This window comes from Myotis myotis, unplaced genomic scaffold, assembly GCF_014108235.1.
Source record: "Myotis myotis isolate mMyoMyo1 unplaced genomic scaffold, mMyoMyo1.p scaffold_m19_p_3, whole genome shotgun sequence".
Classification (NCBI taxonomy): Eukaryota; Metazoa; Chordata; class Mammalia; order Chiroptera; family Vespertilionidae; genus Myotis; species Myotis myotis.
Window position 1 is genome coordinate 103,816,471 of NW_023416335.1, and position 23,854 is coordinate 103,840,324.

The window sequence follows — 23,854 nt, forward strand, 5'->3', positions numbered from 1 at the left end:
GCCTGCTGCCAGACAGTCCAGTTTCTCCTCTATGAGTCTGGATCTGCAGAGGCTCGCCTGGAACTGGAGTTCAGAGCAATCAGGAGCTTGAGACTCCCTTCTGATTGAAAAAGACAACCACTTCCTCAGTTGCCAGCCCTTTCCACGTGCGCCTTCGTACTTCTGCACTTTACTTCCGCACCTCCTCTGAGTCTCAGTGTGTTTTTCTCTTTCCTTCTAGTTGTAGAATTTCCACTCAGCCAGCCTTCCTGTGGTTCTGGATGATGTCGGTTTTGTCTTTTAATTGTAGTTTTGAAGTGGTTGTGCGAGGCAGCAATTTCCAGTGTTTACCTATGCCTCCATCTTGGTTTCTCAACTCTACATCTTAAAGAGCTAGAAAGAGAACAAGAAAATCACAGAGTAAGTAAAATGAAGGAAATAATAAGTATTAGATTAGAAATAAATAGCATAGAGACTAAAGAATGAATACAAAAGATCAATGAAACCAAGAGTTTGTTCTTTGAAAGGATAAACAAAATTGATAAACCATTAGTCAGACTCATCAAGAAACAAAGAGGGAGGACCCAAATAAATAAAATCAGAAACAAAAGTGGAGAAGTAACCACAAACACCTCAAAAATACAAAGGATTGTAAGAATATGCCAACAAGCTAGACAATGTGGATGAAATAGACAAATTCCTAGAAAATACAATCTCCCAAAACTGAATCAAGAAGAATAAAAAAACCTGAATAGGTCAATAATGACTGATGAAATAGAAGCAGTAATCAAAAAACTCCCACCAAACAGAAGCCCAGATCTGGACAGCTTCTCAGGGGAGTTTTATCAAACATTCAAAGAAGAACTAACACCTATACTCCTCAAACTATTTCAGAAAATCCAAGAGGAAAGAACACTTCCAAACTCTTTTTATGAAGCCACCATTATCCTAATTCCAAATCCAGGTAAACACACTATGAAGAAAGAGTATTATAAGCCAATATCCCTGATAAACATAGATGCTAAAATCCTCAACAAAATATTAGCAAATCACATCCAGGAATATATTAATAAGATTACTCACCATGATCAAGGGGGATTTATTCCAGGGATGCAAGGCTGGAACAATATTCACAAATCAATAAACATGATACATCACATAAAGAAACTGAACGACAAAAATCACATGATCATATCAATAGATTCAGAAAAAGCATTCAACAAAATCCAATGCCCATTTTTGATAAAAACTCTCAGCAAAGTTGCAATAGAGGGAACATATCTCAACATGATAAAGTCCATATATGGCAACCTACAGCCAACATCATACTCAATGGGCAAAAACTAAAACCATTTCCCTTAAGAACAGGAACATGACAGGGATGCCCACTTTCACCACTCCTGATCGACATAATATTGGAAGTGCTAACCATAGCAATCAGACAAGAAGAAGAAATAAAAGGCATCCAAATTGGAAAGGAAGAAGTAAAACTGTCATTATTCGCAGGTGACATGATATTGTACGTAGAAAACCCCAAAGACTCCAGCAAAAAACTAGTAGACTTAATAAATGAATTTGGCAATGTAGCAGGATACAAAATGAACACCCAGAAATCTATGGCTTTTTGTATACACCAACAATGAACTCATAGAAAGAGAAACTAAAAAAAAAAAAACCCATTTACTGTTGAAACAAAAAAATTAGGATACCTAGGAATAAACTTAACTAAGGAGGTAAATGACCTATACTCGAAAAACTATAGGACATTTTAAAAAGAGATAGAGGAGGACCTAAAGAAATGGAAGAATATACCGTGTTCATGGATTGGTAGAGTCAACATCATTAAAATATCTATACTACCCAAAGCAATCTATAGATTCAATGCAATCCCCATTAGGATACCAACGGAATACTTCACAGAACTAGAACAAACTTTCCAAAAATTCATAGGGAATAAAAAAAGACCCCAGATAGCTGCAGCAATCCTGAGAAAGAAGAACAAAGTAGGAGGGATCACAATATCAGATATCAAGCTATATTACAATGCCAGTGTTCTCAAAACTGCCTAGTATTAGTGCAAGGACAGACCTATAGATCAGTGGAACAGAACAGAGAACCCAGAAATCAACCCAATCCATTATGCTAAATTAATATTTGACAAAGGAGGCAAGAGCATACAATGGAGTCAAGATAGTCTCTTCAATAAATGGTGTTGGGAAAATTGGACAGGTACATGCAAAAAAATGAAACTAGATCATCAAGTTACACCCTACACAAAAATAAACTCAAAATGGATAAAGGACTTAAACATAAGATGGGAAACCATAAAAATCCTAGAAGAATCCATAGCAAAATATGGAGCAGCAAAATATCAGACATATGTTGTAGCAATATCTTTACAGATACACAGATACAGCTCCTAGGACAATGGAAACTAAGGAGAAAATAAACAAGTAGGACTACATCAAAATAAAAAAGCATCTGCACAGCAAAAAAACAAAAAACAAAAAACAAAAAAAAACCCATCAACAAAACAACAAGAAAGCCCACTGCATGGGAGAACATATTTGCCAATGATATCTCCCATAAGGGTCTAATCTCCAAAATTTACAGGGAACTCATAAAACTTAACAAAAGGAAGATAAACAGTCCAATCAAAAAAATGGGCAAAGGACTTAGACACTTTTCGAAAGTGGACATAAAGAAGGCCAAGAGCTATATAAAAAACATGCTCGAAGTACTAACCTTCTGAGAGATGCAAATCAAAATGACAATGAGGTAGTACATCACACCTGTCAGAATGGCTCTCATCAACAAACAACAAGTGCTGGCGAGGATGCAGAAAAAACGGAACCTTCATGCACTGCTGATGGGAATGCAGTCTGGCTCAACCACTGTGGAAAACAGTATGGCGTTTCCTCAAAAAATTAAAAATGGAACTCCCATATGACTCAGTCATCCCACTTCTAGGAATAGAAATCAGAAATACCAATCAGAAAGGATATATAAACCCCTATGTTCATAACAGCACAATTTACAATAGCTAAGATTTGGAAACAGCCTAAGTGCCCATCAGCAGATGAGTGGATTAAAAAACTGTGGTACAGCCCTAACCTGTTTGGCTCAGTGGATAGAGCATCAGCCTGCGGACTGAAGGGTCCCGGGTTCGATTCTGGTCAAGGGCATGTACCTGGGTTGTGGGCACATCCCCAGTGGGGGGTGTGCAGGAGGCAGCCGATTGATGTTTCTAACTATCTATCCCTCTCCCTTCCTCTCTGTAAAAAATCAATAAAATATATATTTTTTAAAAAAACTGTGGTACAGCTATACAATGGAATACTACATTGCTGTAAAAAAGAGGGAACTCTTAACATTTGCAACAGCATGGATGGACTTAGAAAGCATCATGCTAAATGAAATAAGCGTCAGGGAAAGATAAATATCACATGATCTAACTCATTTGTGGAATATAATGAACAACATAAACTGATGAACAAAAATGGAGCCAGTGGGGAAAAAATAACTTAGAATCTAATGGAAGTAATCCTGTTATTTGCAGATTTTTAATATTTCCTACAACTTTTATGATATCATACTTTGCTAGTACAGTTTTAATAATGTTATTATACCTAAAGTCCTTTTTTCTTGAAATATTAATGTTTATTGCATGTAATATTATTATATTTAAGATCTTTTTTTGCTTAAATAATTGGTGTTTATTGCATGTAACATTATTATATTTAAAATTGTTTTTCTTGAGATATTAAAATAAAAATAAAGTAAGGACTATTAGAGTCAGAACCTTGGGGATATTTTAAGCTTCAGGTTTCTCAGTTGTTAAATGGGATAATTCATTCTCATTCCCTGATAGGTCATAAGGGATGAAATTAGATGAAGCGAGTAAAGCAGTCAGGTCCTGACAGGGGAATTCTCAGAACAAGACAACTGTCACCCTTCTCCACTAAACCAAGATACTTGACTGCTTTCTTGCTGCAATCACACAGCATTTATTTTGTGTTGCTCTACTTTGTAACATTATTTTTTTTTATTTATCTAATAAGTTTGACAGTTCTCCTAGGAAAACTGTTTTCATACTCAAAACCTGAAGGAACTCTGCACATAGCAGGCATTTGGACAAGTTGTGCCTGCATCAGAGTGCCTGGCCAAGGGGACTGAAATACAGCTTACACTTTGTTGTGAAGCTAGCACCCACAATGCTGCATCCACTGGGACTGAGGTGGGAGGTTTTTTGGCTATTGGGGTGGTGGGCAGTCTTACTTCTCAAGTTGTAGCTGAAATTTCATCTCTGTGGAGACCTCCCTGATATCTTACTCTGTGCCTGCAACTCTAAGTGACACAACAAATTGTATGACAATGGTTGGTTATATGTGTCTCTCCTAGTGAGATCTAGTGTACTGAGGTCCAGTGCTCTGTGTCCACATGGTTAGTACAGGCACCTGGCACTCAGGAAAGTGTTCAATAGCCATTATGGGATGAATGATGGCTCTTGAAGGAAAGTTCAAGAGGAAAGCAGAAAAAGTGCAGTTAGGATAGAGTTGCAGAAGAAAAGCATGAAACACTAGAAGTGGGAAGGGTGTGTAGGCACCCATTCCTCGTTATGGCTCTCAGTGGAACCATTAAATGCTAAATTGAACAGAAGGTACAACAGATGTACAAAGCAGAATTTTTGCATCTATGGATTACTATAGACTGTCACAACCTTATCCTATGTTGTGAATAGGACAAATGAAAATAAACAACTCTCTCATGGGTAAGGAAGCTGTTTTATAGGCTGCAGGAATTCATATTGCTATAAGTCTTTGTTGTTTAAAAAAGGGGGAGCTTAGTTTCATCATGGTTTTCAGGTCTTGAACAAAAATTTTATTTGCGATTAGAGGTTCTACCAAATCGCAACCTGTTACAGATTCTCACCCCTCATGATTCCCATTATGTAGTATTTTTGGCAGGAGGTCTAACAAGTAGAATTTTAGCCAATCAAGAGGGGAAAAGAAATAAAGCAGTATCTGGATTTCCTGCTACAAGGATAGTCAGCTTCTGAAAAATGGAGTATCAGCACTAAGCCTTCTTTCCCAAAGGGGGCATTTTCTTCTTCTTGGAACTCACCAGATCCTATTGTTCTTGGGTATATAATGGATTAACACTCTATAATAAGTTTGAGGAATAAATGATAGGAATTGTATAAATTACAGGCTAACTTTTAGGTGCCAAAATTTCTTGGAAAGTAAATGAGAATATATAGAATAAACAGACTACACACACTCAAAGAATCTGTAAATCCATGTCCTGCCAAAAGCCAGGAGAATTTTGTGACTTAAAAAGAGTCAGTGCTAGAGGAAGAAAAAATGGTGGCTAAATAGGCAGATGTGTTGTGCACCTTATCCCAAGGCCAGATTGGAATCAGAAAACATCTAAATCGGAAAACATTCACCCGGAATTAACAAATTAGGCATAGATGAGGAGACAACTTGCAACAAGGAAGAGCAGAGGATGCCTGGAGACTGGTAGGAATGGTGGCATGGGCTTGAGAGGGCCGGTGGGCCAGTAGACTGAGAGGGAGAGGAGGAAACTGCGTTGCACCAAAGCCAAGTCCCTTGGAGACAGGGGTAACATTCAAATGTGTAAAGGAAAAGCCACAGAGCTGCTGGCTGCCAGGGAACTTGGAAAGGCTGTGCTGCGTGCGAAAGGTGGCACCACATGGGGAAAGCAGCACAGTGCTGCAGGGAGAGAAAGCTGTGGTTTCGTTGTTGTTTTTGCTTTGTTTTGTATTTGTTTTTATTCTCCAAACCCAGAACACAGAACTTTTCAATGGCAGTCACTCGCCCAACGCTTTGGTGCAGGGAGTGAGACACAGACTTGAGGTGCCTGAGAAGAGGCTGGGGAGAAAAGCAGAGCAGGGAGACATAGCCATGAGGCATGCATTGGGATGTTCTTAAGCTTCCAAACCTAAGCAGCCATTTTTCCCCAGAAGCCTCTGGGGAGGTGATACAGCCTTCCACACCCTGCATTTTGAGCTTTACAGAGGAAACAAATGCAGAGGCCAAGCTTATGGGTCTGAATAGTCTCAAGGAGCCCTCAGTGACTGGATTGGAAGAGGGGCCAACTGCCCCACTATTCTGGGAACCAGACTGATAAAAATTCCAGGTTGCCAGTCAAGGATCTCTGATGAAAAAAGGGCAGAGTAATATTTTGGGTTGCTCACAAAGAAGTACCTCTGGGTCAGGAAAAAAACACCCATCTTATTCCCTGAAAGTGAAACACCACCAACCTCACCTAAAGCCCTGTTAAAAACAGATGCTTGAGTGATTAAGATTGACAGCTGGCAGACAGGCAAAGAGGGCAAATTGGCCCTGCCTGCTTGCAGCCATGGCCTGGATTTCCTCTTACAAAGATAGAAACAAGCAGAGGACCAGTGGATCCCTTGGAGCTTCAAGCAAGAAGCTAGAAGACAATGCCTCACAGTGGTCAGCACCTAAGTATCTAAAGAAAGCCCAGAATTGGCAAACAGAAGAGTGGGGTCCTAAGCCAACTTCCATGAAGTATTAAAAGTTGGCTGAAGCAAACATTTAATTTTTTATTTTTTTTAAAATTGTCTATTATTATTTATTTTATTTTATTTTTTGCAACTTTTTCTTCCTCTCATCTCTTTTTTTGCTACTGTTTTTCTTCTCCTTTCACCATTTTACTTTTTTCTTTCCTTTATTTTTTCAATTTTTTAAAAATTGATCTTCTTTATCTGCTTTTTTAATGTGTTATTATTCTAATCTCTGTTGGTTTATTCATATATCTAATTTCCTCTTTCCTGCTCCTACTCCATTTCCCCTTCTCTTTTCTTAACTACTCATTTTTTCTCTCTTCTCTTGCTGTTTCATTCTCCTAATTTTTAAATTTGTTTCAATTGCTAAATTAAGGCCTATCTGCTCTCTCCTCTTTTCTCCTTTAAACATTTTTTTAAATTTTTTTCTTCTTGTCTTATCATTTCTTTTGTCCCTCCTCTATTCTAAACCATGGTCCTTCCCCTATTCATCCAATTCCTTAACCTTATTTTCTTTATTTAAACTCTGCATCTACAGATCTGCCCCCCATTTTTCTGGGTGTTTTTTGTTTATGCTTTTTGATTTATTTGTTTGTTTTGTTGTGTTTTCTCCCAATATTTTGTCTTTCATTTTTTTTTTCTGGCTATCATTCTTGCTCTTTTCTCTTTCCAAATTTTCTTTTCTCTGGTGGTCACTTTTATTGGAGTTATAGGTGTCTGTGTACATTTTGTGTTCTGTTCCTTCTGTGTCGCATTTGTCGTGTTATATTTTCTGCTGTTTGGTCAGCACCTCCAAAACAGCTGGCATGACATGGTAGGGAGTGAGCCACATAATCAGACACCGTGGGAGAAGACTCCATCCAGGAACAGGACAATAACTTTTAAGACCCAATTATAACAGTAGAACCCAAATATCTCAAATAGGGGGCCTCCGTAGAACACACAGCCTAGGAGACCTGAGAGACTACATCACTGGGTCCAATGAAACATCTACTACATAAGACCAATTAAAAAATCTGGGTGTCATAGCAATTTGATCTAATGCATATACACAATTACAAAAGAACAGCAATAATGGGGAGACAAAGAAATAATCCCCAAATGAAAGAAAATAAGGAATTGCCAGAAAAGGAACTAAATGAAATTGAGGCAAGCAATTTGTCAAAGAAAGAATTCAAATCCCTGGTTATACGGATGCTCAAACGTCTTGATGAGAAATTTACCAACATGTGTAAAAATGAAGAGGAAATGAAAAATGACATTGCTGCAATAAACAATACCATGTTTTAATAGCAAACTAGAAGAAGCTGAGGACTGAATCAGTGTTAGAAGACAAGGTAGAAAAAGACACCCAAGCTGAGCAGCAACTGGAAAAAAATTAAAAATCAGGAGGAGTGTCTAAGGGAGCTTTGGGACAACACTAAACAAAACAACATCCACATAATAGGGGTGCCAGAAGGAGAGGAAGCTGAGCAAGGAATAGAAAACCTGATATTATTTGAAAAATAATATCAGAAAACTTCCCTGAATTAGGAAAGAGAAAAGTCACACAAGGCCAAGAAGCACAGAGCATGCCAAACAAGATGAACCCCAAAATACTGACATCAAGAAACATCGTAAATTGGCAAACATCAATGACACAGTAAGAATCGTAAAGGCTGACAGAGAGAGACAGAAAATTACCTGCAAGGGATCTCCCATTAGATTGTTAACTGATTTATCAATGGAAACACATTTGGCAAGTGCCAGAAGCTAATACCAGCATGTCATAAGTGCAAGAAGTTTCATCAAAAGGTTGATGAAAACTTGAGGATTGCCTGCTGGAAATGGCTAAGGGCATTTCCCCACACCTAAAGATTTGCATTGATGAAAGCTTGCTGCCAGACAGCTGAGGGCATTTCAATCTACATGTTATTGCCTCCTGATGGCCAAACACCTGAACAGCCATAGGCAGTTCTCCCAATCCAACAATGCCTCTGTATACTAAACCTTGGCCTTTGATGTGTGTATCTACCTTGACTTAGAACAAATTGTGTTGATAAAGAGCAAGGGGTACAGAGAGACAAGAGAACTTGGTTCCCAAAGCCAAGCTCTTCTGGCTCCCCAAAATGCCTTCCAAAATTATGTTCCATCTCTAGACTCCTTAATAATTTACCACAGCCCTTCTCCAGATTCCTGAACCCTTCTAAATGTTGAGAAACACACACCGGCAGGTAAGAAATGAATGGAATGAAGTATACAAAGTGATGCAAAACAAGGGACTAAATCCAAGAATACTTTATCCAGCAAGGATAACATTCAAAATTGAAGGTGAAATCAGAAGCTTAGTAGACAAGAAAAGGCTAAGGGAGTTTATTACCACCAAGCCAGGAAAGTGAGAAATGCTAAAGGAACTTTTTAAAAAAGAAGAAATAGAAAGGGAAGAAGGAACACAGGCATAACGAATAAAAATGGCAACAAACAAGTACCTAACAATAATAACCTTACATATAAATGGATTAAATGCTCCCAACAAAAGACATAGGGTAGCTGAATGGATAAGAAAACATGACCCATATATATGTGTCTACAAGAGGCCTACCTCAGAACAAAGGACTCACACAGACAGAAAGTAAAGGGATGGAAAAAATTCTTCAGGCAAAGTGAAATGAAAAAATAGCTGGGGTAGCAAAACTTATATCTGACAAAATAGACCTCACAGTGAAGGCTCTAACAAGAGATAAGGAAGGCCACTTCATAATACTATAGGGATCTATACAACAAGAGGCTATAACTCTGGTAAACATATATGCCCCCAATCCAGAAGCATCTAAATATATTAAAAAAAACTTCTGGAGGAGATCAATCAAAGGACTTGTATGCATGCATATTCGCATAAGCAATGGACATGAACATTGGGGCAATGGAGGCTTGTCCTGGGTGTTGAGAGTGGCCAGGGAGGGTCAATGGGGGGAAAATTAGACATGTAATACTTTAAACAATAAAAAAAGAAATTAATAAAGAAAAAAAACTTCTGGAGGATATCAAGGGAGAGATCCACAGTAATACCATCATAGTAGGGGAGTTTAATACCCCACTGACATCACTGGGTAAATCATCTAGACCAGTGGTTCTCAACCTTGGCTGCACATTAGAATCACCTGGGAATCTTTTTAAAATCCTGATTTCTGGGCCTCATCCTCCGGAAATTCTGTTTCTTTGTTTTGGGGTGGGGCCACAACAATAGTAACAAAGGAACAGAATTTCCAGAGGATGAGACCCAGAAATCAGGATTTTAAAAAGATTCCCAGGTGATTCTAATGTGCAGCCAAGGTTGAGAACCACTGATCTAGACAAAAAATCAACAAGGAAATAACAACCCTAAATGACACTCTAGAATAGATGGAACTAATTGACATCTTCAGAACATTCCACCCCAAAGCTACCGAATATAATTCTTCTCAAGTGCACATGGGATATTTTCAAAGATAGACCACATGTTAGGACACAAGCTAAGTCTCTATAAATTCAAGATCAAAATCATACCAAGCATCTTCTTAGACCACAATGGCATGGAATTAGAATTCAGCTATAATAAAAATGCTCAAAAACAGTCAAATATATGGAGGCTAAATAGCATGCTATTAAACAATGAATGGGTTACCAAAGAGATCAAACAATTCATGAAAAACATCCTGGAAACAAGTGAAAATGAACACATAACAATCCAAAATCTATGGGACACAGTGAAAGCAGTCCCGAGAGAGAAGTTCATAGCACCACAGGCCTACCTCAGAAAAGAAGAAAAACTGGTAATAAGTTATCTAACCCTACAACTTAAGGAATTAGAAAGAGAACAACAGGAAAAGCCCAGAGTAAGTAGGAGGGAGGAAATAATAAAGATCAGAGTGGAAATGAATGACATAGAGACTAAAAAATGATACAAAAGATCAATAGAACCAAAAGCTGTTTCTTCAAAAAGATAAACAAGATCGATGGACCTCTAGCCAGGATCACCAGTAAACAAAAAAGAGGACCCAAATAAACAAAATCAGAAATGAAAGAAGTGAAGTAACAATGACACCACAGAAATACAAAGGATTGTAATAAAATACTATGAATGACTATATTCCAACAATGGGACAACCTGGTTGAAATGGACATATTCCTAGAAAAATACAACCTTACAAAACTCAATCAGGAAGAATCACAATACCTGAATAGGCCAATCATTATTAATGAAATTGAAGCAGTAATAAAAATAAAAAAAACTCCCAGCAAACAAAATCCCTGGTCCACACGGATTCACAGGGGAGCATTGTCAAATATTCAACACCTCTACTCCTCAAACTATTACAAAAAATTCATGAGGAAAGGAACACTTCCAAACTCCTATGATGCCATCATCACCCTAATTCAAAAACGAGATAAAAACATGACAAAGAAGAGAACTACAAGCCAATATCCCTGATGACCATAGACACTAAAATCCTCAACAATATTTTAGCAAACCCTAGCTAGTAACACATTAAAAAGATTATACATCATGACCAAGTGGGATTTATTCCAGGTGTGTAAGGCTGGTACAATATTCACAAATCAATAAATATGTATAGCACATAAACATATTGCAAGGCAAAAAGCACATGATTATATCAATAGATGCAGAAAAAGCATTTGACAAAACACAAAATCCAAAAACATTCAACGAAGTTGGAATATAGAGAGAAACTTACAGCCAACATCATACTCAATGGGCAAAAACCAAAACCATTTCCCTAAGAACAGGAACAAGACAGGGATGCCCACTTTCACCACTCTTGTTCAATATACTTCTGGAAGACCTGGCCATAGTGATCAGACAAGAAGAAGAAATGAATGGCATCTAAATTGGAAAGGAGGAAGTAAAATGTTCACTATTCGCAGATGACATGATATTGTACATAGCAAACACTAACAACTCCATCAAAAGACTACTATTTTTAATAAGTGAATTCAGAAACGTAGTAGCATACAAAATTAACACCCCAAAATCCATAGCATTTTTATACACCAATAGTGAGCTATCAGAAAGAGAAACTAAAAAAAAAAAAAAATCCCCCCCAAAACCCATATACCATTGCAACAAAAAAATTAAGATACTCAGGAATAAACATAACCAAGAAGGTAAAAGACCTGTACTCTGAAAACTACAGGATGTTGAAAAAAAAGATAGAGGAAGACATTAATAAGTGGAAGAATATACCATGTTCATGGATTGGTAGAATTAATATAATTAAAATGTACATAATACCCAAAGCCATCTATAGATCCAATGCAATCCCCATTAAAATACCAATAGCAGATTTCACTGAACTAGAACAAGCACTCCAAAAATTTATATGGAACCAAAAAAGAACCCAAATAGATGCAGCAATCTTGAGAAAGAGCAACAAAGTTGGAGGGATCACAATACCAGATATAAAGTTATACTACAATGCCACTGTGCTCAAAACAGCCTGGTACTGGCACAAGAGCAGGCATATAGATCAATGGAACAGAACCCAGAACTCAGAAATTGACCCAAGCCACTATACTCAATTAATGTATGCCAAGAGCATACATTGGAGCAGAGACAGTCTCTTCAATAAATGGTGTCAGGAAAATTGGACAGGTATATGCAGAGAGAGAGAGAGAGAGAGGGAGAGAGAGAGAGAGAGGGAGAGAGAGAGAGAGAAAGAAACTGGACCACCAACTTACACCATACACAAGAATAAACTCAAAATGGATAAAAGATTTAAATGTAAGATGTGAAACCTTAAAAGTCCTAGAAGAAACCATAGGCTCCAAAATCTCAGACATCTCTAGTAGCAATATGTTTTCGGATACATCTCCCAGAACAATGGAAACTAAGGAGAAAATAAACTAATAGGACTACAGTAAAATAAAAAGCTTTTGCAAAGCAAATGAAACCATCAAAACAATAAGACAGCCCACTACTTGGAGAACATGTTGGCCAATGATATATCTGATAGGGGTTAATCTCCAATATATATAGGGAACTCATACAACCTAAAAAAGAAAGACAAACAATCCAATTAAAAAATGGGCGAAGGAACTAAATTGAAACTTCTCCAACGTGGGTATACAGATGGCCAAGAGACATATGAAAAAAATGCTCGAAGTCACTAATCATTTGAGAAATCCAAATCCAAACGACAATGAGATATCACCTCACACCTGTCATAATGGTTATCATCAGCAAATCAACCAATGACAAGTGTTGGGGAGGTTGTTGAGGAAAATGCAGACTGGTGTAAGCACTATGGAAAACAGTATGGAGATTCCTCAAAAAATTAAAAATGTAACTGCCATTTGACCCATTGATCCCACTTCTAGGAATATATCCTAAGAACCCTGAAACACTCATCAGGAAGAATATATGCACCCCTAAGTTCATAGTAGCACAACTTACAATAGCTAAAACTCGGAAACAGCCTAAGTGCACATCAGCAGATGAACTTGTATGCATAACCTGTGGACACAGACAATGAGGTGGTGAGGATCTAGGGTGGAGAGGGGGGTAGATGGGAGTGGGCTAGAAGAAGTTAATGGCAGGGAAAAGGAGGACCTGTGTAATAGTTTCAACAATAAAGATTAAAAAAAAAAGATTCAGTGCCAGAAGCAGGAGACAGCAAGGCAGAGACTATAAACTCCTTGCTATTCATACGTGTCTGCTGCATTGTCTAATGCACATAAGAGGACACTGAGGTTGTGACTGGGCAATTTCTTTTCTTTTTTTCTTTCTTTTTTTTTTTTTGCTTAAAGTATTACAAAGGGTATTACATATGTGCCTTTTTCCCCCCCGCCCTTGACAATCCCCTGGCCTCCCTTACCCCCCAGAGTCTTATGTCCATTGGTTATGCTTATATGCATGCATACAAGTCCTTTGGTTGATCTCTTACCCTCCTCCCTCCTGCCCGCCAACCCTCCCTGGCCTTCCTGCTGCAGTTTGACAATCTGTTTGAGGCAGCTCTGCCTCTGTATCTATTATTGTTCATAAGTTTATCATGGTCTCTATTATCCATGAATGAGGGAGATCATGTGGTATTTTTCCTTCATTGACTGGCTTATTTCACTTCGCATAATGCTCTCCAGTTCCATCCGTGCCATTGCAAATGGTAAGAGTTCCTTCTTTTTTACAGCAGCATAGTATTCCATCATGTAGATGTACCACAGTTTTCTAAGCCATCATCTACTGATGGGCACTTAGACTGTTTCCAGATCTTAGCTATGGTGAATTGTGCTGCTATGAACATATGGGTGCATATATCCTTTCTGATTGGTGTTTCTGGTTTCTTGGGATATATTCCTAGAAGTGGGATCATAGGGTCAAATAGGAGTTCCATTTTTAGTTTTTTGAGGACACTCCATACTGTCTTCCATAGTGGCTACACCAGTCTGCATTCCTACTAGCAGTGCACGAGGGTTCCTATTTCTCCACATCCTCTCCAGCACTTGTCATTTGCTGATTTGTTGATGATAGCCAGTCTGACAGGTGTGAGATGGTACCTCATTGTTGTTTTGATTTGCATTTCTCGGATGATTAGTGACTTTGAGCATGTTTTCATATGTCTCTTGGCTTTCTGAATGTCCTCCTTTGAAAGGTGTCTATTTAGGTCAGCCGTGGGCAAACTATGGCCCGCGGGCCGGATCCGGCCCGTTTGAAATGAATAAAACTAAAAAAAAAAGACCGTACCCCCGTTTTTTTTTAAAATATATTTTATTGATTTTTTACAGAGAGGAAGGGAGAGAGATAGAGAGTTAGAAACATCGATGAGAGAGAAACATCGATCAGCTGCCTCCTGCACATCTCCCACTGGGGATAAGCCCGCAACCCAGGTACATGCCCTTGACCAGAATCGAACCTGGGACCTTTCAGTCCGCAGGCCGACGCTCTATCCACTGAGCCAAACCGGTTTCGGCAAGACCGTACCCTTTTATGTAATGATGTTTACTTTGAATTTATATTAGTTCACACAAACACTCAATCCATGCTTTTGTTCCGGCCCTCTGGTCCAGTTTAAGAACCCATTGTGGCCCTCGAGTCAAAAATTTGCCCACCCTTCGCCCATTTTTTGATTGTATTTTTTTTCTTCCTTTTGTTAAGTTGTATGAGTTCCCTATAAATTTTGGAGATTAGGCCCTTATCAGATATGACATTGGCAAATATGTTTTCCCACGCAGTGGGTCTTCTTGTTGTTTTGTTTTTGGTTTCTTTTGCTGTGCAGAAGCTTTTTATTTTGATGTAGTGCCATTTGTTCATTTTCTCTTTAGTTTCAAGTGCCCTAGGAGCTGTATCAGTGAAGAAATTGCTTTGGCATATGTCTGAGATTTTGTTGCCTTTGGATTCTTCTAGAATTTTTATGGTCTCCCATCTTACATTTAAGTCCTTTATCCATTTTGAGTTTATTCCTGTGTATGGTGTAAGTTGGTGGTCTAGTTTCATTTTCTTGCATATATCTGTCCAATTTTCCCAACAGCATTTATTGAAGAGACTATCTTGGCTCTATTGTATGTTCTTGCCTCCTTTGTCAAATATCAATTGAGCATCTTGGTTCGGGCCGATTTCTGGGGTCTCTATACTATTCCATTGATCATCATATGTCTGTTCTTGTGCCAGTACCAGGCAGTTTTGAGAACAGTGGCTTTGTAATTCAGCTTGATATATGGTATTGAGATCCCATCTACTTTGTTCTTTCTCAGGATTGCTGCAGCTATTCGGGTCTTTTTTTATTCCAGATGAGTTTTTGGAGAGTTCGTTCTAGATCTCTGAAGTATGCCCTTGGTATTTTAATGGGAAGTGCGTTGAATTTATAGATTGGTTTCGGTAGTATGGACATTTTAATGATGTTGATTCTACCAATCCATGAACACGGTATGTTCTTCCATCTGTTTATGTCTTCCTCTATCTCTTTTTTCAACATCCTGTAGTTTTCTGAGTAGAGGTCTTTTACCTCTTTAGTTAAGTTTATTCCTAGGTAGCTTAATTTTTTTGGTGCAATGGTAAATGGGATTGTTTTTATAATCTCTCTTTCTGAACGTTCACTATTGGTGTATAGAAATGCCTCAGATTTCTTGGGGTTAATTTTGTATCCTGCTACATTGCCAAATTCATGTATTAAGTCTAGTAGTTTTTTGATGGAGTTCTTTGATTAAGTCTAGTAGTTTTTTGATGGATTTGGCTACATTGCCAAATTCATGTATTAAGTCTAGTAGTTTTTTGATGTATAATATCATGTCATCTGCAAATAAGGACAGTTTTGCTTCCACTTTTCTAATTTGGATGCCTTTTATTTCTTCTTCTTGTCTAATTGCAATGGCTAATACTTCCAGTACTATGTTGAACAGGAGTGGTGAGAGTGGGCATCCCTGTCTTGTTCCTGTTCTTAGGGGAAATTGTGTTAGTTTTTGTCCATTGAGTATGATGTTGGCTGTGGGCCTGTCATATATGGCTTTTATTATGTTGAGGTATGATACTTCTATTCCTACCTTTTATCACAAATGGGTGTTGGATTTTGTCAAATGCTTTTTCTGCATCAATTGATATGACCATGTGGTTTTTTTCTTTCAATTTGTTTATGTGATGTATCACATTTATTGATTTGCGGATATTGTACCATCCTTGCATCCCTGGGATAAATCCTACTTGGTCATGGTATATGATCTTTCTGATGTACTGCTGGATCCGATTTGCTAAGATTTTGTTGAGGATTTTGGCATCTATGTTCATGAGGGATATTGGCCTGTGATTCTCTTTCATTGTGTTGTCTTTACCTGGTTTTGGTATTAGGGTGATGCTGGCTTCATAGAATGAACTTGGAAGTGTTCCTTCCTCTTGAATTTTTTGTAGTAGTCTGAGGAGGATAAGTTTTAGTTCTTCCTTGAATGTTTTGTAGCACTCCCCTGTGAAGCTGTCTGGTCCTGGGCTTTTGTTTGCTGGAAGCTTTTTGTTGACTGCTTCAATTTCTTCCATAGTTATTGGCCTATTGAGATTTTTAGATTCTTCCTGATTGAGTTTTGGAATGTTGTGTTTTTCTAGGAATTCGCCCATTTCCTCCAGGTTGTCTAGTTTTTTGGAGTAGAGCTGTCCATAGTATTTTTTAACAATCATTTGTATTTCTGTGGGGTCTGTTGTTATTTCGCCTCTATCATTTCTGATTTTGTTTATTTGGGTCCTCTCTCTTTGCTTCTTGGTGAGCCTGGCTAGAGGTGTATCAATCTTGTTTATCCTTTCAAAGAACCAGCTCTTGGTTTCATTGATTTTATGTATTGTTTTTTAGGTCTCTATGTCATTTATTTCTACTCTAATCTTTATTATCTCCTTTCTTCTGCTAACCCTGGGGTTTTCTTGTTGCTCACTTTCTAATTCTTTGAGTTGTAGAGTTAGATGATTTACTACCATTTTTTCTTGTTTTTTGAGATAGGCCTGTAGAGCTATAAACTTCCCTCTCAGGACTGCTTTCACTGCGTCCCATAGGTTTTGGATTGTTGTGTTTTCATTGTCATTAGTTTCCAGGATGTTTTTAATTTCTTCTTTGATCTCATTAGTAACCCAATAAATATTTAATAACATGCTATTCAGCTTCCAAGTGTTTGAGTATTTGGGGTTGTTTTTATTGTAGTTTATTTCTAATATTATGCCATTGCGGTCTGAGAAGATGCTTGGTATGATTTCATTCTTTTTGAATTTGGGGAGACTTTATTTGTGACCCCATATGTGGTCTATTTTTGAATCTGTTCCATGAGCCCTTGAGTAGAATGTAAATTCCGTGGCTTTGGGGTGAAGTGTTCTGAAGATGTCAAGTCCATCTGATCTAGTGAGTCATTTAGGATTGCTGTTTCTTTGCTGATTGTTTGTCTAGAGGACTTATCCAGTGCTGTCAGTGGTGTATTAAAGTCCCCTACTATGATTGTATTGTTGTCGCTCTCTCCTTTGATATCTTGCAGGAGTTTTTGTATGTATTTGGGTGTTCCTGCATTGGGTGCATATATATTTACCAGGGTTATATCTTCTTGTTGTATTGATCCCTTTAGTATTATGAAGTGGCCTTCCTTATCTCTTGTTATGGCCTTCACTTTGAGGTCTATTTTGTCCAATATAAATATTGCTACCCCAGCTTTCTTTTCATTTCCATTTGCCTGAAAGATATTTTCCATCCCTTCACTTTCAGTCTGTGTGAGTCCCTTTTAATGAGATGGTTCTCTTGTAGACAGCAAATGTATAGGTCATGTTTTTTTTATCCATTCAGCCACTCAATGTCTTTTGGTTAGAGCATTTAGTCCATTTACGTTTAAAGTTATTATGGAAAGTACTTGTTTGTAGCCATTTCTTTTTTTGTGTGGATGTTTTCTTTCATAGCTTTTTATTTCTTCTTTTTACACCAGTCCCTTTAGCATTTCTTGCATTGCTGGCTTAGTGCTGATAAACTCCTTTAGGCATTTTTTGTCTGTGAAGCTTCTTATCTCCCCTTCAGTTTTGAATGATAGCCTTGCTGGATAGAGTATTCTTGGATTCGGTCCTTTGCTTTGCATCACTTTGCAAATTTCCGTCCATTCTTTTCTGGCCTGATGTGTTTCTGTTGAGAAATCATTTGATAATCTAATGGGAGATCCCTTGAATGTAACTTTCCTTCTCTCTCTTGCAGCCTTTAAGATTTTCTGTTTTCCTGAACATTTGCCATGGTAATTATGATGTGTCTTGGTGTGGGTCTTTTCAGGTTCACCTTGTTTGGGACTCTCTGTGCTTGTGTGACTTTTTTCTTCCCCACCTCAAGGAAGTTTACTGACATTATTTCTTCAAATAGATTTTCTAATCCTTGTTCATCTTTCTGTTGTTCTGGCACCCCTATTATTCGTATGTTGTTTCGTTTCAAGTTGTCCCAAAGCTCCCTTAGGCTCTCCTCCTGTCTTTTAATTTTTTTCTCCAATTGCAGTATAGTTTGGGTGTGTTTTGCTTCCTTGTCTTCTAATTCACTAATTCGGTCCTCTGCTTCTCCTAGTCTACTGTTGATACTTTCAATGGTGTTTTTTTATTGCAGTTATATCACTCTTCATTTCTTCTTGGTTCTTACATAATTTATTGATTTTTTCATCTGTTTCTTCTTGCTTCTGCATAAGTTGTTGATTTTTTTCCTCTATCTGGTTTATGCACTCTAGGACCCTTATTCTGAATTCTTTTTCTGTCATGTTGCATGCCTCTGTATCACTTAGCTGCTTTTCTGGTGAGTCCTCCTTTTCTTTCCTTTGGGAGTTTCTTTGTCTACCCATGTTTGATCTCACTGACATATCTAGATGTTGAGTCGTTCAGTGGCTGCTCCCTGGGTGGCAGTGGCTCCTTGTGCTGTGGTTGCTCCGTGGGTGGTTGTGGTAGCAGCTGCTCCTCAGTTGGCAGCAGCTCCTCTGGTGGGTGCTGTTCACAGCTGTGATGGCTTTGCTGGCCTGTGGGGGGAGGCTTCACGTACAGCTGCTGTTCCTCAGACTGAGGGTGTGGTGCTCAGGAGGCTGCTGTTGCTTGGATCTGCTGCGTTGATTTAAAGGCACAAAATACAACAGAACAGGGCACCATGTACCAGGCACTGAACACAAATATATTCACAAAATTAATAACTCCAAATAAAGGTGACCCCCCGAATTAAGAGAATTAGGGGATAAGGAAAAGGAAGAGAAAAAGATAAAAGAGAAAAAGGAAAAGAAAAGAAAAGTAGGGGAAAAAGGAGTGCAAAAATGAAATTGGGAAAAAGGAGGGGGAAAAGAAAAAAAAAGAAGGGAAAAAAAAGAGCGAAAAGAGAGAATGAAGTAGAAGAGACTATTTATATGAGGAGAAAACTATGATAGAACCGCCAATAATCCCAACAAATTCCCGCAACAGCTCCCTGGAGATGAATGCAAACTAGAAACAACCAATAATATCAAGAGAGGCAAGGGAAAACAGAAGCACAAAAATAACCTGGGGGTGGGGGTGTGGGGGAGGGGTGTTGTCTGGAGGGAATAACCAGCAGGAAAATAGAAAAAGAAAAAGCAAAACAACCTCACAACCAATCCTAAAACACACACACACACACACACAGACAGACACACTCACACACACACACAAAACACACACAAAAAACAATATTCTCAACAATCAAGCAAATAGCAACAAAACAACAGAAAGGTAAAAGAAGAGAAAAAAATTTTGGATAGTGAAGAAAGATAAGGGATATGTGTATAAGGATTTAGAGCAGTGGATTGGAAATAGGATATATAAATAGGGTGAAATTTTGACAGGAGGTAAACAGAAGGAATAGGGAAAATCTAAAGCAGGAATAGGGTAAGAGAAACAGGACAACAAAAGGGGAAAAGTGAGGGAAAGGGTTTTAGCATAGAGGTAAAATTGAGGTAGGGAAAATTGATGCTAAAGGAACGATGAAAATAGAATGGAGAACACTAATCCCAAAATAAAATAAAGAGAAAATAAAATGGCACTTTAAAAAATGGTAAAATGGTAGCAGTAATAATATTGGTTAAAAATAAAAATGTAGTAATTAAAAGGGTAAAATCAGGTGATGGAAAAAGAAGAAGAAAAAAAATTGGTTTCTTAGTTAAAAGGTGAAAAAAGAAAAAAAAATTTGCAGTAGTGAAGGTCCTTCGGTTCTTCTACTCATCAGTCTGGCTTGCCTTAGTCCTGCCAGGTATTCAGGAGAGTGCTGAATTTCCCTGCGATACACTGTTCCTCCGTGTTGTAAACCGCAGTCCTGATTTTAAAGCAGGCCGTATTTGTGTCCCAGACTGCCGTAATTTGTGTTTAGCTAAGAGTCAGTTTGTGGCTCAGCCTCTGGGTGGCAGTGTTTTTGGGTGGGCCTCTGAGGCTATACGGCTTCTCTATCCAGTAGCAAGGGTTTATTTTCTCTGTTGCACTTAAAACTGGTTTGGGGAGGTCAACTGTCCAGAGCTGGTTCTTTAACCATTACCCTGCTCTGTGTTGTTGCTGGGATTCACCGCTTCTTTTCTTAATAACTAGAGGTCTGGTGCACAAATTTGTGCACCAGTGAGGTCTCTCGGCCTGGCCTGCGGGATCAGGCCGAAACCGGATCTCTGACATCCCCCGAGGGATCCCGGACTGTGAGAGGGCGCAGGCCAGGCTGAAGGACCCCACCATTGCATGATCAGGGCTGGAGAGGGACACAGGAGGTTGGCCAGCCAGGGAGGGACTGTGGGAGAGCTCCAGGGAGTGTCCGGCCTGTCTCGCTCAGTCCTGATCAGCCAGACCCCAGCAGCAAGCTAATCTACCAGTCGGAGTGTCTTCCCTCTGGTGGTCATTGCACATCATAGTGAGCGGTTGAGCGACCTTAGCATATCATTAGCATATTACACTTTGATTGGTTGAACAGACAACTGGACACCTAGCATATTAGGATTTTATTATACAGGATATTTTTTAAAGAGTGGACCACTTCTGCTCAGTTGTTGGCATGTTGGCCCTGGGACTAAAGGATCTTGGGTTTAATTCCGGTCAAGGGCACGGACCTTGGTTGCAGACTCAATCTCCAGCAGGATCTATCAGGGCTCGAGGGGGAAGGCAACCAGTCGATGTTGTTTCTCTTTTTGTGTCTCTCCCCCTCCCTTCCATTATCTCTAAAAAATCAATGAAAAAAATATCCTCCAGTGAGGTTTAACAATACTAAGAAAAAAGTGAGCCACTTCTGAGTGGTATCAATTCTGAGGATCTAATTAGTTTACTTGCAGTAAACACATCAAACACAATCTATATCTTTTAGCAGTCCAAATGTTTCCTGGTATTTCACACTCAGAGCAATCTCAAGCTTAACATCTAGCCTGGAGCAGAGGTAAATGGGTCAGATGTAGAAAGTTGATTTAAATTCGAGTTTAAGGTTCTTCTACAAATCCTGTTTTAAACAAGGTTATTGCTTAACTACAACAGTATGATAATGCAAACATGACATCTACCATGGAAGGAAAATGCAGTGCTTTGAGAACCTGACAAAGCAGTTAAGTACAAGGCCTTGCATTTACTAGTACATTTCTGGGGTACCTGGACCTTTTGGAGGACTGATTTTTCTTATGCACAGGGGCAAATTGAATACGTCCTATGTGGCTTTATTCTACTTTCACTTCTGCAGTAAATGCCTTTTCTATGAAGAGCTCCTGGCTGATGGAGAATCAAAAGTTCTCAGTATGTTGCTGGCATTTCTTAAGAGTATTAGTCGGAGTCCATAGTGACTTCAAAAGCCAGGCTACCTAGGGTGTAGTCAGGCCTTGAGGCAAGGTTCTACATTAATGTTGCTCAGTGCCCATAAAATTGTATCTCTGTTAGATTAGATAATATTAAATCTTAATGGCTGTTAAGCAAATAAATATGTGTAAGAAAATGACAATCCACATAATTATATAACTCTTTTTAACACCATTTACACTCAAGAGTGAATAGATTTTCTTCTGCCTATGCCAGCGCAAACCAGTTGTTCTGGTGCAGTCCATGGGCGAAATTATCCTCTTTACTTTGAAAAGCTAATAAGGAACAAAGGGCACGTAACAGTAACCATCAGAGTGGATATGAGATTTGTTGGTCTTATATCTCTGCTGGTAACAATCTTACTTTGGTCTCAGGCTCCAGGTAGAAAATGAGAAGTCTCTGGGGTAAGCGGTAAGGGGTGAGGGGTGGGTGAGGGAGGGTGGCGAGGGGTGTTAGGAGGAGTGGGGACGGGCAGGAGAAATGAGGTGACCAACGCTGGTAGGCTCCCCGCACCGCGGTCCCAGAGAGGGGCTTGGTCTCGGACAGAGACAAGCCTGCGGTTTCGCAGGAAGACACAGAAGACAGCCGGGTCAGGGGCCATAGGGCTCTGGCTGCCAGGCGCCGGCCACAAATTTCCGCGCAAGGGACCGCGTGGTGGGCCGCGCTCCCGCTTGGCGCGGGCTCTCAAAGCTGCCCGGGCGCGTGGCAGCAGCGGGCGGCGGGGGTGGGACCGCGAGCAGGACCGCTGGCAGCTGTCCAGGTCGGCGCACTAATATGGGCGCTGAGGCTTCGCGGCTCCAGCCTGACTGACGCCGGCTAGGGCCGGGGCTGGGGCCGCTGCCACCGCTGCAGCCGCAGATTTGGTCACCACCTCCAGCGTCAGGGACAGCAGCCACGGGGCGTGCGCAGCCAGGCCGTGAGTGCTCGGGTGCTCGGAGCGGGCGGCCCGGGACCCACCGCGGGGGTGGGGAAACAGCCAGACTTGGGGTGGGGAGAGGAATGAGTGTCGACGTGGGGACAGGTAACAAGTGTGCTCCGCGGCGCGCGCCGGGTGAGTGCGTGCGAGTGTGGGTATGTTTGTCTAGCATAAGGGGAGCCTTGAGGCTGTTGGTGTATGGCTTGGTTCTTTGTACTCTCCATAACGGTAGTTCTTGGCGGAGCCTGTTTGGGGTGGGCTGGGGGATGAGGTCGAGGAGCCGGAGGGGGCAGCTCCTGGGAGTTGACCGAGCGCTCTTCTCTCTTCTGGAGGCCGCAGCCGCCCAGCTGCTAGCACCTGGGACCTGTCAGAGGATGCTTCTCTCTAGGCTGTGGCCCAGGGCGTGGGCCGGAATGCAGGCATGCTCTCCGCCCCTGAGGCTGGCACCGCGCGGGGGCGGAGCCCCAGGACCTAGACTGGGAGCTGAGTAACCGTTTGCTGTGGCTGGAGGGTGTGTGTGTAGTTGGTGGGACAGTGGAGAGATGGAGGTGTGACTCAGCTGGCCTCCCTGATCTGTCTCCTAGGTTTTTTGCTCTGCTTACCTTTGAGGCTCGAGAAGCGTGGCGCGGGAAAGTTAGGACCGTTCTTCAAGTGTCTCTGGGCTAGCGCTTAGATTGTGTTGAGAGCTGGGATGTTTATCTTTTCCTTCGCCTGCCAAGTCGGAAACAGATACCAGAGACTAAGTGACGGCAGAATTGTGATGGGAAGGAAGAGCGCGCGCAGGCTGGGGGGGGGGGGGGGGGTGAGGCGGCGGGGGGGGGGGCGGGGGGGGGCGGGGGGTGAAGACATTGTTATGGAGCTGACAAGTCTTCCAGTTACTATTCCTTCCTCCTCCCACCCTCTACAGTGGTAATTTGAAATGATAGTTTAGAAATACTCTGTTGACATGTTTCTGGGCTAGAACTGGTACTCCTAAAAAAATAACCTACAAATGATGTAAATCTAGTTTGGAATAAACTTGCATGTAAATTCTTTACCTAGTAATTCACAGATTCACACCCTCAGAGCAACGTGGATTGCTTTTAATTAGTTCAATTTTACAAACACTGTTTCAGTGCCCTGCCTAATTTATCCAGTGATCTTTTGGAAATGT

The 23,854-nt window shown here is 40.1% G+C and overlaps 1 protein-coding gene across 1 annotated transcript in view; it reads left to right on the forward strand.

Moving 5' to 3' along the window:
• The first annotated feature begins 22,532 nt into the window (after window positions 1–22,532).
• SMAD9 (SMAD family member 9) overlaps window positions 22,533–23,854 on the forward strand; it is a 98,321-nt gene continuing 96,999 nt past the window's right edge. Inside the window, exon 1 of the mRNA XM_036297795.1 lies at window positions 22,533–22,701. The gene's annotated coding sequence lies outside the window, so the exon portion shown is untranslated. The remainder of the gene's footprint in view (window positions 22,702–23,854) is intronic.